This window comes from Mesocricetus auratus, unplaced genomic scaffold, assembly GCF_017639785.1.
Source record: "Mesocricetus auratus isolate SY011 unplaced genomic scaffold, BCM_Maur_2.0 Super-Scaffold_100691, whole genome shotgun sequence".
NCBI lineage: Eukaryota > Metazoa > Chordata > Mammalia > Rodentia > Cricetidae > Mesocricetus > Mesocricetus auratus.
In genome coordinates, this window is record NW_024429267.1 from 2,986,829 (window position 1) to 3,003,670 (window position 16,842).

The 16,842-nt window shown below is 40.2% G+C and overlaps 1 protein-coding gene across 3 annotated transcripts in view; it reads right to left on the minus strand.

Annotated features, from left to right (window-relative positions):
- Pias1 (protein inhibitor of activated STAT 1) overlaps positions 1-16,842 on the minus strand; it is a 114,022-nt gene that overhangs the window by 94,601 nt on the left and 2,579 nt on the right. Inside the window, exon 1 of one of the 3 annotated variants that reach the window (XM_040740341.1) lies at positions 15,934-15,954. The exons of the other annotated variants lie outside the window; for them this stretch is intronic. The gene's annotated coding sequence lies outside the window, so the exon portion shown is untranslated. Of the gene's footprint in view, positions 1-15,933; positions 15,955-16,842 lie in introns of those variants that run through there. 3 annotated transcript variants of the gene reach the window in all.

A 16,842-nucleotide genomic window follows, 5' to 3' on the forward strand; every position in this document is an offset into this window, starting at 1 on the left:
AAGCTATAATTTTGGGGATACACTCTCTCTTTTAAAAGGAGGGGATTATGGGCTAGTGAGATGACACAGTGGGTAAAAGTGTTTGTTACCAAGACTACCTGTTTAATCTCTGGAACCCAACAACTATAGTTGTCCTCTAACTCCACCCACTGGACAAGTTGCAAATACACCACACACCCACACCCACATACACACCCACACCCACATACCAAAATGAAGGATTGCTAGTCATAGGCACACACCTATAATTCTAACACTTGGGAGACTAGGACAGGATTGCTAGTTCAAGACCAGCATGAACTACACAGTTAGACAGTCTCAAAAACCTTTTTTTTTTTCTGGAGTTGGGGGGGGGATGGAATATCATACAAGTTCTCAAAGATTCCTTAAACGTTCAACCCATAACTATTTAGTGAAATCTCTCTTACTCTTAGGAATAATTCATACAATCAGTACAGTTTTTTTAATGTAAGAAGTATTTTCAATTATAATCTTGTCACTTACATGGGTAGATAAAAATAATAAATCACACATGTTAAATGCTTAAATGTGCCTGCTACATACATTCTAGTAAAAATGATTACTTTTTTGAACATGAATTTGAACCTACAATACAGACTGCTAGTAATTTTCCCCCTATGTGTAAATAAACTGACACTAAATTTGAGGTCTAACAGTAATATGATGGTGCCAGACCCCAAGCCTCCTGACTCCAGAGTTCCTATCTACTAACCAACACCAGGATCTTAGCACAAAGCTCAGCCAAAACAGAGGATAGTTTCCCCCAGGACAGGCACAGGAATAGGTAGAAGGGAATATTGAAGGGCACCTATGGAAATTAGACAACAAAGTGAGGAGACAGTGATATAAATACATGGTGGCAGTGAAAATGTAATAAAAACAGTGCTTGGGAAGTTAATGAAGTAGCCTCCAGTAGGGTGGATAAAACTAGGAAAGTCTAAGAAACATTGCTTCTAGTTAAAAACATTACAGTAACCAGTAGAAACTGTTTATCGACATGAAAGAAGAACTGTGACAAAGGAAACAGGAATTCTAAGTGGGTCTTTTAAAAATCAGTGCTGTCAGGGGCTGGAGAGATGTATCAGGGGTTAATTTGCCATGTAAGCACCCAGATGGTGGTTCCAACTGTCTCTAACTACATTGTCAGGGGATCTGAAGCCCTTGTATGGACTCCACAGGCACCAGGCAGACATAAATTGCACAAACATACATGTAAACACACATACAACATTTAAAAAATTATATAACTTTAAAAAATTAAAAATAAACTAGTCCTATTCTTAGTGGTGGTTAGCACTGTCACTCTCCCACTAAATAGAATGCAGAACTTAACATGTTAACCAGGGTTTAAGAAACCTTGCACCTACCTACCCAATTCAGCAAGATCATTGCTACCTCCCAGGCTTCCCACAACCAAACAAACTGCACTTGCAACTGGAGACATTATCTAACCTAATAGGTTCCAGACAAGCAACCAAAGAAACCGGACAGCTAAGAGAAGGATAAAAAGCCTAAACAGAAGGAAAACTTTCAATGCAACGAAAAGGTAAGAAAAAGAATGGATTCTATAACTACACAAGGTCTTTAAATTACAGGCCTCAGTATGAAACCCAGAACTCGGATGAAGGAAAAGCCTGGAGGGAGGGCCTCTACCAAAACTACTTCAGATTCCTGGCCAGAGCCTACTTGAAGTTGTAGAGTTAGAAGGGTGTGAATTCAGACTCCAAAGTCAGAGTTCAAGTCCAACAACACTTCAATAATGCTAACAACTACAGGCACTATTATTAATTTTTATATCTAGAAATAATACAAACTCTCCATCAATAATACAGTTTATGTGTACATGCACATTTGTATGATACACTTGCCCCATGTGTGTACAATGGAGAAGTAAGAGGTCAACATTCAGTGGACATTCTTATTTCTTTATTATTTATTGGGAGGGGAAATACACATTGAGGTCAGAGGATAACTTTCAAGAGTTGGTTCTCTCAGCATACCTTTAATTCCAGCACTTGGGAGGCAAAGGAAGGAGGATCTTCTGTGAGCTTGAAGCCAGTCAAGTCTACACAGTGAGGTCCAAGAAAGCCAGGGCGGCATAGAGAGACTCTGTCTCAAAATAAAGGAGCAGAAGGTTGATTCTCCCCTAGCATGTGGGTCCTAGGTACCAAACTCAAATTTTCTGACGGGATGACAGGTGCCCTTACCCACTGAACCAGTTCAATGGTCCCTCCTCAGAATTCCTGACCCCATTTCCACTCAACCCAGTCTTCCTGGATGAACCTTATGACTTGAAAATGCTATCACTAATAACTCTTGCAGCTCCTCCTCAGTACCTCTCCTGTATGAGCCAGATATATACAAGTCAACATGTCCAAACCTAATGCCAACCTCCCCAAGTCCTGCATCACCTAACCACTCCCCAGTGCATCACCTGCCCCTTCTGTCCTGCATCCACCACCAAGTCCTTAATAGAGTCCCCACCACTTTAATGCACATCTGTATGATCTCTTCCCAAATGTCTGTGTGCTTTTTACAGGGTTTTTTTTTTTTTAACCCCCTAGCTGGGCATGCCTTTAGTCCCAGAACTTTGGATTGTCACCAGTTTGAGGCCAGTCTGGACCACAGAGTGAATTCTAGGATAATCTGGGCTACAGAATAAGCACCTATAAAAAAAAAAAAAAAAGGTAGACAAAAGGGAGGGAGAAAAAGGAAAAAGGGGAAGAGATTCTCTCTCCAAGACATCTCTGTCAATGTTTTCAATGTGTCAATGCGTCATGTACATACCATTATGCACAGAGGCCAGAGGAAGATGCTGGGTATCCTGCTCTATTGATCTCTGTCTTATTCTCTTGTGACATGGTCTCTCACTGACCCTAGAACTAGGCTTGCTAGTCAGTAAGGCCCAGCGATCTTCCTGTCTCCAGCTGTTGTGTAACAAAACTTTCATTGGGGAGACACATGTTTACTCACTCCAGGTAGGGATCCCAAGACAAAACAAAGTATGGATACCACCAAAGTCCAATTTGATGAACCCTGAGTTTTACTGTGGTTACTTACAGGAGTATGGGTGAAGAATTACTTACAGGAGCAGAAATGACTCAAAGACAGCTACAACACTAAGGCCCACACCAGCATGGGTGATAGCTCACAAAAACTGGGAAACTTGTAGCCCACTGCATAGCCTTCAGGCAGCTTAGAGTATGTCTTTTCAAAGCAACTGGTCTAAACCACTTCCAGGCATCTCAGCTGCTTTTTGCTTCTCCCAGAGCTAGTCTGGTCTCAGGTCTTCTTTATAGCTCAGTTTGTCTGAATTTCTTTGCAGCTCTGTTCAACTAGTCTCAGAGGGATTCTCAGCTTCTATGCTTACTCTGACAGGGCAGGGCCTTGCAAATCTAGTCTGTTTCAGGGACTTCCGAAGTTAGTTTGAGCTGTCTACTCTCCTGCTTAAAGAGCTTTCCTGCAGGATGGGATATTTCAATCTGAAGAAGCTGTTACACACCACCACCCTCCACAATGCTGGAGTCACAGGCCCATGACCACATTCAGCTTTTAACTGGGGGCTTGAACTCAGGCCCTAATGCTTGTACAGCAAGCACTTTTACCATCAAATCATTTCCCCAAGTGCCTCTAACCCCCCTTTTAAAAAAGGCTATTTTTTTAATATGTAGGTATTTTGCCTGCACATGTCTATGCACTACTTGTGTGCCCACAAAGGCCAGAAGAGTTTATCAGATGCCCTGGAACTGGAATTACAGTCATGAGCCACCCTGCGGGTGCTGGGAATCAAACCTGGATCCTCTGTTCTTGAAGCTGAACTCCCCAGCTCTTTAAAAGGTCTTTCACCTTTAAGAGGCTACAGTATTTTGAAATCTCATTAGAAGGTCATTTGGACCAACGTTTCTTTTCCAGTCTTTTTAAGACAGTGCCTTGCCATGTATCCCCGGCTTGCCTCAGACTCCCTATGAAGACTAGGCTGACCTCAAACTTAGGGCAATCCTGCTTCAACCACAAGTACTAGGTAGGGTTACAGACATGTGCCACTACATCTGGCTTTCTTCCAGTTTTAAGATTAAGAAAAAAAAACTGGAGGAAAGGAGAAATCAGAATCTTTCAGAAACCATCCTGAGATATGAGAAGGGGTAGAGTGACCTAAATGTATTATGCACATATATGAAGTTGTCAAACAATGGAGGGGTATATAGACAAAAATATAAATGCATGCAATTGTACAGTCTATGTTTGGCTTTCATCCAAAAAGGGAGAGAAAAGAAAACAATGATGTAAATTGTAACTCAATCACAGATATATTTGCTAAAAGTTAAGCACAGCTAGAGTAAATTACTAGCTAAAATCAGGATAGCACACATCTCATCGACTGTTCATTTGTCCATACAGTTCTCTTCCATGTCCACTGAAAAAAAGCAATGCAGGGTTGAGACATAACCCAAACAAACAAACAAATATTCCTCACACCATGAATAATCAAAAGCATTTCCAACACAATCATTCAGCACACCAGCAGCAGAGACGTAAGATATCATGCGGCAGCAGCTATGGGATGACTAACTTGTTAATAGATGTCTTTTCTGTAAGAAAACTATTCCTGTCTTTTAAACTATAAAAAAAAAATGTCAGGAACAAAGTAAGAGGGACAATCTCATTTTAAACTAGAAACTCCTATAGTATGATTCTTCATTTTCTTTTAAAAATGTTAAGTTTCTAGTTTTTATATTCTTGAAAATGGAGGATATCCTCTCCCCTTTGTGATGAACATATCAACATCAATTGTGCTACTAGTGTTGGAGCTGAAGCTCAATGGTACAACTTTTTGCCTTGAAGAGGCCCTGGGTTTGAACCCCAGGACTATACAAAGAGGAAAAAGAAAAATCCACTGATTACAAATCAAATAGAAAATACTAGACTTTGTCTTAACTGGGGTTTCTATGACTGTGACAAAACACCACGATCAAAAAGCAACTCCAAAGAAAAGGTTTATTTTATCTTACCCTTTCAGGTAACCATCCATCACTGAGGGAAGTCAGCATAGGAACTCAAGCAAGGCAGGAACATGGAGATAGGAAATGATGCAGGGACCATGGAGGGGTGCTGCTTACTGAGCTTGTATTCTTCATGGCTTTCTTGGCTAGCTTTCTTATATTATCATAGTACCCAAGACCCAAGGGTGGCACCATAAATAGTGGGCTGGGCCCTCTCACATCAGTCATCAATCAAGAAAATACATCACAAGTTTCCCCACAGGTTAATCTAGCATTTTCTCAACTGAGGTTCACTCTTCCAAAACGATGCTAAGTTTATGTCAAGCCTAACTTACTAGCCAGCACAGACTTGTATCGCTTGCACATTTCTTAGTTTGAAGAGGGTTTTACTATATAGCTCAGGCTAGTCTTGAACTCAAAATTATCTTGGATAAGACTCCTTAGTGCACAGATTAGGGGCATATACTACCAGGTCCAACAAAATAGAAAAAAAATGTCATTTAAAACTGTAATAAGCTGAGTGTAGGCAAAGACAGGCATATCTCTGATTTCAAGGCCAGCCTGACAACATAGCAAGTTCCAGAACTATATAGTGAGATTATGCCTCAAAATGAAGAAATATATAAATAATAAAACAGTAATAAGTGGAATTGAGAGATGGCTTAGCAGTTAAGAAAGGATCCAATATCAGTTCCTAGCACACATGTTGGGCAGCTCACAATTGCCTGTAATTCCAACTCAAGGGGATCTCACATCTCTGACCTGCATGGTCACCTGCACTGGCACATGTGCATACCTTTTGCCCCCCCCCACACACACTTAAAAATAAATATTAAATAACAGTGAGGGGACTGGTCAGATGGCTCAACCAGTAAGTAAAGTGTTTGCTGCACAAATCTGGTAACCTGAGGTCAATCCTCAGAAACCATGGTAAAGCAGAAAAAGAACCAACTCCACAAAGAAAGAACCAACTCCACACCCAGTTGGCAATTTCTTAAAGGCTATTCCATACAGAATCTGAAACCATAACAATGAGCATTTCTTATTTATTAAAAGTTATTTTGAAGGCTAGGTATTGTGGTGAACTCCTTTAATCCCACCACTTGGAAGACAGAGGCAGGTAAGGTCTCTGAGTTTGAGGCTAGCCTGGTCTACTGAGCAAGTTCCAGGACAGGGATAGCCAAGGCTACACAGAAAAACCCTGTCTTGAAAAATCAAAGTCATTTTGAAGCACAATGGTACACATTTGTGATACCAGTACTTGGGAGACACAAATAGGAGAACCAGAAGTTGAAGGTCAGCGCTGGGACTCTAGCTTCATTGGTAGAGTGTTTGCCTAGCAGGAAACTGGGAAGTCCTGGGTTCAATTCCCAGCATCACATAAACCAAGCATTGTGGGGTATGTCGATAATTCTAGCACTTTGAAAGTGAAGTAAGAAAGATAAGAAATTTAAGGTAATCTTCAGGAAACTTGAGGCCACCCTGGGATTCTAGAGACCCTTTCTCAAAGCAATAAAAACAAGTTCAAGACCAGCTACAAAGTAAGTTTGAAGCCAGCGTGGGCTACATGAAATCCTATATAAAAAAACAAACTTAGTAGACTTCCTAAGGGAGGGCTTACCCTCTCCGAGAAGCAGATGGGAGCTGGGAGGGAGGAAGTGAGGGGAGTGGAAGGAGAGGAGGGGAGGGAATTGGGATTGAAATGTAAAAAAAAAAAAAAAGAACAAAACAAAAAATCTCAAAATTCACTGGTCTAATTTCCATTCCAATTGGTCTTTTTACTCATATATGACTTTATAAAGCCATGCACTGGTTATTTAAAAAAATGTGGAGTTCAGCTGAGTATGGTAGCACATACCTAAAATCCTTGACCTTGCTTGAGGCAGGAGGGTCAGGAACTCAAGGTCATGCTGCTACATCTACAGTACAATACCAGCCTAAGCTACATGAAATCCCATGTTAAAGCATCTGAGAGTTCACCAAGTTCCACACTTCTTCAGACATTGATGCATCTCACTACTGTCTTCAACATAACACACTTATTTATATCACACCAACCACATCAAAGGAGTTGAGTGCAGAATCTGTCAAACTCATAGTGGCAAATGCAGTAGTTTTCCAAAATTCAATTTCCCCTGGAGAGCTTAAATTTTATCATTAGCAATGAATACTGTCAGTTGTTTTCCTTGTAGTGACAGGCTCACTTTATTTTCAAGAAAATGTATGCCAAATATCCATTCTATATAACCATACTTTGCCAAGCAATTACTTCAAGTAAAAATAGCATTCCACTTAGAAAGGCTGCTAGTTTAATTTGTACTCAACAGCTGCACAGGTTCTTTTCTAAGCTAACCATCAGACCTGCTATCTGTAAAAGCACTTCAAACAGCATGCTCTAGGAGTTAAGCAAAGGTAGAATAGATGACAGATCACTAAGTTTTATTGCTTCATCAAGGGCACTAAATGTAACCAGTCCTCCTGCCATCGTGTGTGTGTGTGTGTGTGTGTGTGTGTGTGTGTGTGTGTGTGTGTGTGTGTGTGTGAGATCAAACCTTGGCCATACTAGGCAAACACTCTACTACCAAGCCACATAACCTGCCCAGTTTATTGTTTTCAATTCCTAGAGTCTGGTAATGGGGAACCACTAGTATAACTCAGTCACACCACAGTATTGATTATACTAAGTCATAACAGCTTTATTCATTATTAATAAGATAATTTTCAGCATACCAAGCAATGCCCAACTAATACTGGAAAAAAAAATGGTTTTGACCTGGGGATACCCAGGGAAACACCAAGAGTCTGAGAAACAAACTCTGATATGGTAATAATTGATGCATTACATGTAGAATCATAAAACACACTTTTTTGTTTAAGTAATCATACAGATACTCAAACATATAGTCTAGTGCCTCACACATTCTAACACATAAATGAATGGAAAATTGTAAAATACTTCATATACTAGGTATCACACTACAACAAATTCTAAGCCAGAAACACGCTATGGTTTAGATATGACATGTCCCCCATGGGCTCTTGTTGTTTGGAGGTGTGATCCCCAGCAGGCAATACTGGTGGCAATCTTAGAGGGAGGGAGGGAGGAAGGGAAGGGAGGGAGGGAGGGAGGGAGGGAGGGAGGGAGGGAGGGAGGGAGGAAAGAAGGAAGGAAGGAAGGAAGGAAGGAAGGAAGGAAGGAAGGAAGGAAGGAAGGAAGGGCGGGAGAGAGGGAGGGAGGACCAAGGAGTGCATATTTATTCTAAAACCTTATCATTAAGAATGGACTCATATGACTTTTAGAAAAAAAACATTAAATTTACCATAAAGTACAAGATAGCATGTTAAGTTCTATTTTAAGCATTGTGCCATGAAACTAGAAACAACCTTGCTCACACCCAGAAATTCAAAGGCTGAAGTGCTTTGCCATGTACGCCAGAACCTCATAAAGGGCCACACTCTAATTTTCATTAGACCAACAACCCTTGGCTGTTGTGTTTGTCACATCTATTTTTAAATTCAACTCCAACATTAATATTGGCTTAGTGGTACAGCTACAGAGACAGCTCAATGTAGAGCATGAACTTAGGCATGCACAAGGCCCTGGATTTGATTCCCAGGACCAAAAAAGAGGAGGGAGGGAGAGTGGGAAGGAGGGAGGGAGAAAGAGAAAGAGAGAGTGGAAGTCATTTTTAACAACAGTATAATAAAAGTATCAAAACAGTCTAGTCTCAAAGCCCCAGCACTGGGAAACTGAAGCAAGATTAACATCAGTTCATAGGCCAGCAGAACCAGTCTCAAGGAAGCGAAACAAGTGCTTGAGAACTTTTTGCATCCCTCTTGCAGCCATCAGGGCTGGAGCCAATGAGTAACTCAAATGATAGGCAAACAATCCACCACTAGGTTATACCCCAGGAAAAATTCTAACACATGCAATAAAGTCAGGAGATGAACTTCTATAAACACAGTATTATATTTATTATGCATTAAAAAATAAAAACATCTCATTTTTGACATTGTCACAGAAATATATACACTCACACACACAAACTTTTGAATAATGAAAACACACTGTGGCCGAGCAGTGGTGGCACACGCCTTTAATTTCGGGAGGCAGAGGCAGGGAGATCTCTCTGAGTTCGAGACCAGCCTGCTCTATAAGAGTGAGTTCCAGGACAGTCTCCAAAGTCACAGAGAAACCCTGTCTCAAAAAACCAAAAGAGAGGGAGGGAGGGAGGGAGGGAGGGAGGGAGGGAGGGAGGGAGGGAGGGAGGGAGGGAGGGAGGGAGGGAAGGAAGGAAGGAAGGAAGGAAGGAAGGAAGGAAGGAAGGAAGGAAGGAAGGAAGGAAAGCACACTCTGAGTGCGGTGGCGTATGCCCAGCACTCTAGAGGCAGAGATAAGGCAGATCTCCCTGAGTTCCAAAACACACAGAAAGAGATCCTGTCTTTTAAAAAAGGAAGGAAAGCAGGGCAGTGATGGTACACACCTTTAATCCCAGCACTGGGGAAGCAGAGACTGGTGTATCTTTGTGAGTTTGAGGCCATTACAGTCTACAGAGTGAGTTCCAGAACAGACTCCAAAACTACACAGAGAAACCTTGTCTGGAGGAGGGGGGAGTAAGTAAGGGGCTGGGGAGATGGCTCAGCAGTTAAGAGTACTGACTACTCTTCCAGAGGACCAGGGTTCAATTCCCAGAACCCAGATAGCTCACACCTATCTGTAACTCCAAGATCTGACACCCTCACACAGACACTCACGCAAAATACCAATGTGCATAAAAATATTTTTAAAAAGAAACTAAATTGTTATTATATACATTTTACAAATATGAAGCCCTTCTACAAGCTGAATTTTATTCTGATCTGTATAAATACACATATGATAAATTACAAATTTACAGATACATACTTAAAGCAAGTAGAAAAAAATGAATAGAAGCCAGGCATAAGCAGCCACAAATCATATGCCTCCATTCATATGAAATACCAAAACTGGCAAATCTACAGACAAAATGTACATCAGCAGTTGTTTGTAACTGAGGCTAAAGAAATATGGAGAGATGGTTATGACAACTGGAAGTGCAGTTTCTTTCTAGGGTGAGAGAAATCCTACAACTGACTACAGTAATAACAGTACAACTTGGAGAATACATCCAAAAGCAATCAATTAACTCTTTAAATATGTGACCTATATAGTATTAAGTTGCATGTGATTCTATTAACACTTCCCCTACTTATCTAAACATGAATAAACACAACTAGGAGTGTTGCACTAATAATCCCAGCACTCAAGTAGGCTGAGGCAGTAGATTACAGGCCAGCCTGGGTTACACAGTGTAAACTCATCTCAGAAAGAGTCCTTCATAAACTATCCTGGGGGTTGGAGAGGATGGTTCATAAAAAGAGCACTGGGTTTGATTTCCAGCACCCACACAGTACCTCATAACCACCTACAATCCCAGTTCCAAGGTATCCAACAGATACACACATGTATACATACATACTTGCAGGCAAAACTTTCATACACATAAATAAATCTCAAAAGAAAATTTATCCCAGGCTTAACACTATTCCAGTCAATCTAAGAAATAGCATGGAACTATCTAGAAACACTTCCAATTTAGACTGCCATAGGAGAAAAGAGCATCAGCCTGGTTCCTGACAAGAACAAATAGTAACGTAATTTGTTACGCTGAAAAATAATAAGCATCTACCAGATAGTGACAGAACACTAGCCAACAACAGAGCAAATGAACAACTCTGCTCTTCAGTCATGGACTTCTGCTGTAGCTGAGGAAGCACAACACACATCAAGTAGACTGAAGCCAAACTGGAGAGAGTCATGCGTATTCATCCGGAGAGTTAAGATCGTCCTATGGGAAGCCACTGAAGGTTTTTTGTTTTGTTCATCGCTTTTGGGATTTGGAGAGAGAGGGGAATGGGGAATGAGACACAGTCTCTCTACATAGCCCTGGCTATCCTAGAACTCATTATATAGACCAGGCTGGTCTGGAACTCAGAGACCCACTTGCCTCTGTCTCCCAAGTGTTGGGATTAAAGACATCCAACACCATGCCCAGCTCCACTGAAAGTTTTTACAGACAGGAACCACAGTGTGAAAGAACTACTTGAGTGAAATTAACATGGCAACCACAAAGAGAAACTGAAAGCAAAAACAGCAAGATATAGGTGCATATGCACCAGCACTGTCAGCATCTGTAACTAGTTCCTGTTTAAAAGATTTATACTTGTTTTATTTGCTTGATCTGAGAAAAAACGAGGGGGGGTTCTCATAAAAGTCTGAGGAAAAGGCTCTGAGTGACTGACTGCCTTTCACATGAGACACTGAAGCCAAAAGTGGAGGACTCAGAAGCACTTCACACAGGAGGGTAAGCAGAGGCAGGATTAGGAAAGAACAGGGCAACTATGCTAGCTAGCTTTGTGCACAGGAGGGAGCTGTAACCCGATAAAGTCTCAAGCCGGCCTCACCAGGCATTGTAGTGGCTGCCCTTATAGTAAGCAGGGGCACTTCGTGGGAGCCAGCTCTCTGCCTCTGCCCACCCCAGGGGTCTTCTGTGAGTCACTACCTAATCATCTAAAGTCAAAGCATAAATAAATCCCAGATCACTCTTACTTACAGGACAAAACAACTAAGTACTTCAAAACTTCTGCCTACTCAGAAAGAACACTAATGAAGAGCAAATGCCAAGAAATTTAGAACACAATTAATTCCACAGATTAACTTCATCACGAATTCCTTCCCTGGCTCAAGACTTTTCAGATCTGCAGTGTTCTCGCCAGGGTGGTAGCACACACCTGTAGCCAGAGCATTCGGAAGTGAGTAAAGAGAATCCTGAGTTTCAGACTGGCCTGGACTAACCAGTCTCAAAAAAGAAAAAAGCATTCATAACTTACATGTGCATTTATTAATTACCATAACCCACAAAGGTTTCTTCCTAAAATAGAAAAATATTTCCACAGCCTATGTAACCTTTCCATAACCAGCTCCTCCAAACAGCATTACCTACCAATTTAAAACCATGGCAACACTGATTTCACATTAAAAAATGGGACGTTGTTCTCAGTTCCACTTTCACTATATTAATGTTCAATAGAGTTTCAACATGCCATTTAAAACTGACAAGCACCTAATACACAAAACTCACAATATTTGATTACTTTAATATAATTTCCAAAAATCAAATGTACTTAAAATCAATTAAATATGCTACATCATCAAGTTCATTCTTTATCAAATGTTCTGATTCAGATGCACTATTTGCTTACATTTTATAAACTCTCTGCCATCACTTAGTAATCTTACCCAACACATTAAAGACATAAGAACAATGAAGATAAAACAAGAAACAAGCTACGAGTTGCTAATTCTCTTCACTTAGGACACCTGTACCAGAAAAGCATCTACACTGCTCTCTACAGCTTGAAATTCTGTGGTGTTCAAATTAACATTTGGAAAGTTTTACACAAGGCTATCTGTCAAGGCATGAAAATCACAAGGGCTCAATCCCAGGCCCCTCCCCAACCAAAAAGTCAACTGTATAATGTTGAGTCACTATAAAAAATACCAAGTAACCTGGATCCATATCTACAAACTTGAAAGGCTTGCCACAAAAATAACAATTACAAATCAAAAATACCAGTTGTGGATGTAGTTCAAGTGATAAACTGCTTGCCTAATATTCACCATGCTTGAGTTCAATTCCCAGCACAACATACAGCAGGCATGCCTATAACTCCAATAAGGTGGAGAGAAGGATCAGGGGTTCAAGGTCATCCTACACTACACAGGGAATCTAAACCCAACCTGGGCTACTTGTGACTCTGTGTGTGTGTGTGTGTGTGTGTGTGTGTGTGTGTGTGTTTAGTATGTAGGTATGCTAGTCTACAACTTTAATCCTAGCAAAGGCAAAGGCAGGTAGATCTCTGGGAGTTCAATACCTGTTCTACATAACAAGTTTCAGGACAGACAGATATAATAGAATCTCAACAAAATAAATAACAATTTTGTTATATTGTGATTCCTTTTTGTGATAATATAGATACACCTACAGTCAGTCACAGAAGGTCTAAAAGGATAGATGCCCAGATGTTAACCATAGTATTTCTGAGAGCTACAATTACAAGTGCCATTTTTCTGTCTTTTTAGTATTTTATGAAAGTTTCCTAAGCAAAATAGTAATTGCAAAATTGGTTAGTTGAATGTTAGTCTTGGGGGTGGGGGTGACGACAGGGATGGGACTTGGAGAGATGGCTCAGTGGTTAAGAGCACAGGCTGCTCTTCCAGAAGCCAGGATTATATCCCCAGCACCCACAAAGCAATGGTTCACAACCAAACCCAGGGGATCCCATGCCCTCTTCTGGTCTCTGTGGATAGTGCATGAACACTGTGTATAGACATATATTTAGGCATACACTCATTAGACAAACTTTCAAAGGCATAAAATAAAACCTCAAAATTAAAAAATTAATTTGTATGACTCTAACAAACTCCAAAGATTTTGTTAGGGAGATTTGCAAACCACACGTGGAGACACTCACCTTTAATCCCAGCACTCTGTGGAGGCAAAGGCAAGCAGTTCTTTATAAATTCAAGGCCAGCCTGGTCTACACAGTGAGTTACAGACCACCCAGGGCTATATGGTGAAACCTTGTCTTTAAAAAAAAAAAAAAAGGCAGTTTACAAAAAAGCATAGTGTCCCTCCAAAATACCCTCACATTAAGCAAAAAGAAACATGTTAGCAACATTAAAACTCTTTGTGAGCTAGATACCTAAACACCTCTAGGACTACTCTGGCATCTTTAGGGAGGCCTACAGAGAAAAGCTTTGAAACCAAAGACTCAGATCCAAGTTCTTGCCACTACTGTTGGTAAAATGTCCTTACCTGTTACATTCCTCTTCTATTCTGAAGAACTATTGTAAAGAGCAAAGGCTATAATGTGATGAAGTATAAATTGAATAGAACTACACAACTAAGATATAAATATTCTTCAAACAGTAGAAGATAGTAGAGCATAGTGGTTTGTGCCTGTCATCTCAACCCTTGGGAGATAGAGGCAACATCTGGAGTTCATGGTCATCTTCAGCCACATAGTTTAAGGCCACCTGGAGCTACATGAAACTATTATCTCAAAAAAATAAAAACCAAATCCTTAGTAACAGAGCTGAACACTTAATAAAACAGTACCATCAATTCTGTGAAGTAATGAACCAAGTTCTTGTTTAGTTTTTACTAGGTTACATCCTATAAAATCCTACTTTCTGAGACAGATACTTCCTCCTAGATCCTACTACAACCATAAACCACTTTATTTTCTTATCCCTAGTTACCAGCATGAAAGAATACAAATTACATTGAAATCAAAAGCCTCAGCATGAACCCTGGAGCAGCATGCTGATGGAGTTCACCAGGAGAGACCCAAGGTTAATCAGCTATGGACTCACTACTAAGAACTACTGCAATCAAAGGGGATTACAAGACACTCATTGAAGAGAAAGACAATGCAGTCACCCTGAGAAAACCCCCAAGGAAAAGGCGGCAATATTTCAAACAATTACATGAAGTACTTAAAAACTAAAGTGTTTTTCAAATGGTTTTAAAATACTGTTCCCAAGAAGTGACAGAAAACAAAAGCCATCTAAATGCAGCATTTCACAAAACCAAGTCAGAGAGATTAAAATCAGATCCATGAATAAAATGCCAAATTTACTTGCTTCCATGTGAAATAAAAGCAGACAAATTACACCACAGAGATCAAAACTAAGTGGTTATTTGTTGAAAATAAAGAGACAGATATGACAACAAAATTTACTGATATGCTTACACAGCAGATACTTATAAAAGTATGGCTTCCCTTCTCATTGGATTCCATTATTTACTCCTTGAAAGCAATGAGTCCTTCCCTCCTACTGTTTCGCCTGTGAGTTAAAAAGCGATACAACTTGCTTTGAGTTTTAATGCAAAAATCATTTGTTAAGAGAAAATAATGGCTTTGGAAGGTGAGTGTGGTGGCTCATGCTGAGATCCCAGCATTCTGGAGACTGAGGCAAGGTGGTCAACTCCAGGCCATCAGGAACTACAAAATGAGTCCCTATCAGCAAAAGAAAAATATTTATTTTTGTTTGTTATTGTTTGTTTTTAACTGGTTTAGGACAACAGTTCTCAACCCAAGGGGCGAGATGCCTTTAGGGGTCAAATGACCCTTTCACAGGGGTTGAATATCAGATATCCTGCACATCAGATATTTGTATTACAATTCATAACAGTAGCAAATTATACTTATGAAGTAGCAAAGAAATAATTTTATGGTTACCACAATATGAGGACTGTATTAAAGCATTAAGAAAGTTGAGAACCACTGGCTTAGGGTGTTTTGTTGTTGTCTGAGGTTTTGTTTTGTTTTGTTCTAACATGGTTTATTTTCTAGATAGTCTTACTATATAGCTCAGGCTGCCCTAGAACTCACATTCCTCCATCTTAACCTAAGTACTAAGATTAAAGGCATGGGAGCCTTCTAAAAATTTGTTGTTGTTGTTTTGTTTTTGTTTTTCCAGACAGGGTTTCTCTGTGGCTTTGGAGGCTGTCCTGGAACTAATTCTTTTAGACCAGGCTGGTCTCGAACTCAGAGATCTGCCTGCCTCTGCTTCCCGAATGCTGAGGTTAAAGGCGTGTGCCACTACTGCCCCACCTAAAAGGTTTTTTGTTTTGTTTTGTTTTTTGAGACAGGGTTTCTCTGTGTAGCCATAGCTGTTCTGAAACTTGCTCTATAGACCAGACTGGCATCACAATCAGAGATCAGCCTGCCTACCTCACAAGTGATGGGATTAAAGGTATATACCACCACTGCCCAGGTCTAAAAGAATATTTTTAAAGGATATACAGGCATGGTGACATACCTTTAATCCCAGCAATCCAGAGACAAAGCAAGTTTCAGGCTAGCCAGGGCTACTCTGTCTAAAAAAAAACAAACAACAAACAATGAAACTGTCAGGTTATCACTACCAAGATCACTTGGTCTGCCCACTTGCAGTGACTTCACCTTCATAGCCTCCCAGATGTCACTTGTGGGTATTCCCCTAGTGAAAAATTAAACTTTTCATAAGCAAAAGAGCACAGAGAACTCATTTTGATATGTATGACTCACAATCTAGTTTACACTGGCAATATCTCCAAGCTTGTATTATCCCTACAGGGAATACAGATCTGTTTTTCCCATCTGATATTTGCAGATTCACTATAGATTTAAAAGGATTCACTAAAAGGGCCATTAGAAAAGTAGTTATAATCCACAGCATAGTCAAATGTGGGTTGTGAATTGGGACAAGGGCAAAAAAAAAAAAAAACAATTAGTATTTGCTCAGTGGCTCCCATTAGAGTTAGGTATCTCCATTTAAAAATTTAAAAAAAAAAATGGGCCGTGGTGGTGCATGCCTTTAATCCCAGCACTGGGGAGGCAGAGGCAGGCGGATCTCTGTGAGTTTGAGGCTGGGCTGGACCGACAGCCTCCAAAACAATACAGAGAAACCCTGTCTCGTAAAAACAAAAAACAAAAAAAAATTTTTTTAAATCAAGGATTTTTCTCCCTCTAATTATCATTTGGATTTTCCCCTATTTTATAGAATATAGGGTATTCACCTCCAAAAATCAATCTTTCTCACACACACACCCTGAAAAAATATTTCTGAGAGGAATATCTTCCCAACTTCACTGCACAAAAAAATAATAAGCATTCTTTTTTGGTTTTTCCAGACAGGGTTTCTCTGTAGTTTTGGAGCTTTTCCTGGAACTGACTCTGTAAACTAGGC